This window comes from Arachis hypogaea, chromosome 4 (genome assembly GCF_003086295.3).
Source record: "Arachis hypogaea cultivar Tifrunner chromosome 4, arahy.Tifrunner.gnm2.J5K5, whole genome shotgun sequence".
NCBI classification, from domain to species: domain Eukaryota; kingdom Viridiplantae; phylum Streptophyta; class Magnoliopsida; order Fabales; family Fabaceae; genus Arachis; species Arachis hypogaea.
The window spans coordinates 66,993,106-66,996,408 of NC_092039.1; the positions used below are offsets into that span (position 1 = coordinate 66,993,106).

General features: G+C 33.5%; 1 non-coding gene across 1 annotated transcript; it reads right to left on the minus strand.

Moving 5' to 3' along the window:
- Positions 1-2,774: 2,774 nt before the first annotated feature.
- Positions 2,775-2,882, minus strand: LOC112799220 (small nucleolar RNA R71). The gene has a single exon (XR_003200796.1). It is a non-coding gene; the product is annotated as a small nucleolar RNA R71 (small nucleolar RNA).
- Between the last annotated feature and the right edge of the window lie 421 nt (positions 2,883-3,303).

Here is a 3,303-nt window from a genome sequence, read left to right on the forward strand (position 1 = left end):
ATCTCTTGGATTCCTGACCCATGACGCATGGTTGCCTCGCCTGACAACTGAGCCTCCCATTCTGTGAGATCAGAGTCTTCGTGGTATAAGCTAGAATCCATTGGCAGCATTCTTGAGATTCGGAAAGTCTAAATCTTGTCTGTGGTATTCCGAGTAGGATCTGGGATGGGATGACTGTGACGAGCTTCAAACTCGCGAGTGTTGGGCGTAGTGACAGATGCAAAAGGATCAATGGATCCTATTCTGACATGATCGAGAACCGACAGATGATTAGTCGTGCTGTGACAGCGCATTTGGACCATTTTCACTGAGAGGACGGGAGGTAGCCATTGACAATGGTGAAACCCAACATACAGCTTGCCATGGATAGAGGTAAGAATGATTAGATGAAAGCAGTAGGAAAGCAGAGATTCAGAAGGAACACAGTATATTCATGCGCTTATCTGGAATTCCCACCAATGAATTACATGAGTATCTCTATCTTTATTTTATGCTTTATTTATCTTTATATTCGAAAACCATTATAACCATTAGAATCCGCCTGACTGAGATTTATAAGATGACCATAGCTTGCTTCATACCAACAATCTCCGTGGGTCGACCCTTACTCACGTAAGGTTTATTACTTGGACGACGCAGTGTACTTGCTGGTTAGTTGTGCGAAGTTGTGAAGAATGTGTGTGAACCATAGTATTGTGCACCAAGTTTTTGGAGCCATTGCTAGGAATTGTTCGAGTTGTGAAAAGTATGAGTCACAATTTTACCTATCAAGTTTTTGGTGCCGTTGCCAGGGATTGTTTGAGTTTGGACAACTGACGGTTCATCTTGTTGCTCATATTAGGTAATTTTCTTTTCAAAAAGTTTCAAAAATCTTTCAAAATTTTTTTATTTGTTTTCGTTTTTCCACAATTAATTTTTGAAAAATCCAAAAAATTAATAAAATCATAAAAACAAAAAATATTTTGTGTTTCTTGTTTGAGTCTAGTATCAATTTTTAAGTTTGGTGTCAATTGCATGTTTTTAAAATTTATGCATTTTTTTTTTCAAAAAACTCATGCATGGTGTTCTTCATGGTCTTCAAGTTGTTCTTGATAAGTCTTATTGTTTGATCTTCATATTTTCTTGTTTTGTGTCTTTTGTTGTTTTTCATATGCATTTTTGAATTCATAGTGTCTAAACATGAAAAATTTCTAAGTTTGGTGTCTTGCATGTTTTTATTTTCTTGAAAATTTTCAAAAATAAATCTTGATGTTCATCTTGATCTTCAAAGTGTTCTTGGTGTTCATCTTGACATTCATAGTGTTCTTGCATGCATCATTGGTTTTGATCCAAAATTTTTATGTTTTGGGTCATATTTGTGTTTTTCTCTCTCATCATTAAAAATTCAAAAATAAAAAATATCTTTTCCTTATTTTACTCATAATTTTCGAAATCTTTAGGTTGACTTAGTCAAAATTTTTTAAAATAAGTTGTTTCTTGTTAGTCAAGTCAAGATTTCAATCTTAAAAATCTTATCTATTCAAAATCTTTTTCAAAATCAAATATTTTCTTTTTCCTTTTGTTACTTTCAATTTCTTTTTAAATTGATTTTCAAAATCTTTTTCTTATCTTTCTTTCATGATTTTCAAAAACTTTGCTAACAATTAATGTGATTGATTCAAAAATTTGAAGTTTGTTACTTTCTTGTTAAGAAAGGTTCAATCTTTAAATTCTAGAATCATATCTTTTAGTTTCTTGTTAGTCAAGTCATCAATTTTAAAAATTAAATCTTTTTCAACCATATCTTTTCAAATCATATCTTTTTCAAAATCAATTTCAAAATCTTTTCTAACTTCTTATCTTTTCAAAATTGATTTTCAAACCGTTTTCAACTAACTAATTGACTTTTTGTTTGTTTTACTATTTCTTATCTTTTTCAAAACCACCTAAGTACTTTTCTCTCTCTAATTTTCGAAAATCACCTCCCTCTTTTTCAAAAATCTTTTTATTTAACTAATTGTTTTAAATTTTAATTTTATTTCTTTTTATAAATTCGAATTTTAACTTTAATTTAAAATAAAAACAAAAATATTTTTCTTTTATTTTAGTTAATTTTCAAAAACTGCTCTCCCTCATCTTCTTCTATTTATTTATTTATCTACTAATACTTCTCTTCTACTCAAAATTCAAACTCTCTTCTCCCCTCTACATGTGTTCGGATTTTCTTCTTATTTTCTTCTACTCACAAAAAGAAATCTCTCTACTGTGGTAAAGAGGATCCCTATTATTATTTTATGTTCCCTTCTTTTTCATATGAGTAGGAGCAAGGACAAAAACATTCTTGTTGAAGCAGATTCTGAACCTGAATGGACTCTGAAGAAGAAACTAAGGGAAGCTAAAATACAACAATCCAGAGAAAACCTTACAGAAATTTTTGAAAAAGAAGAGGAGATGGCAGCCGAAAATAATGACAACAACAATAATACAAGGAGGATGCTTGGTAATTATACTACATCTACTTCCAATTTTTATGGAAGAAGCATCTCAATCCCTGCTATTGGAGCAAACAATTTTGAGCTGAAGCCTCAACTAGTTACTCTGATGCAACAAAACTGCAAGTTTCATGGACTTCCATCAGAAGATCCCTATCAGTTTTTAACTGAGTTCTTGCAAATCTGTGATACTGTTAAGACTAATGGTGTAGATCCTGAAGTCTACAGGCTCATGCTTTTCCCTTTTGGGATAAGCTGGTCACGACCTTCTTGGCCAAGTTCTTTCCTCCTTAAAAGCTGAGCAAGCTTAGAGGGGATGTTTAGACCTTCAGGCAAAAAGATGGTGAATTCCTCTATGAAGTTTGGGAAAGATACAAGTAGTTGACCAAAAAGTGTCCTTCTGACATGCTTTCAGAGTGGACCATTTTGGATATATTCTATGATGGTCTATCTGAGTTCTCTAAGATGTCACTGGACCATCCTGCAGGTGGATCCATTCACCTAAAGAAAACGCCTGCAGAAGCTCAAGAACTCATTGACATGGTTGCAAATAACCAATTCATGTACACCTCTGAGAGGAATCCTGTGAGTAATGGGATGCCTCAGAGGAAGGGAGTTCTTGAAATTGATACTCTGAATGCCATATTGGCTCAGAACAAAATGTTGACTCAGCAAGTCAACATGATATCTCAGAGTCTGAATGGATTACAAAATGCATCCAACAGTACTAAAGAAGCATCTTCTGAAGAAGAAGCTTATGATCCTGAGAACCCTGCAATGGCAGAGGTGAATTACATGGGTGAAGCCTATGGAAACACCTATAATCCCTCAT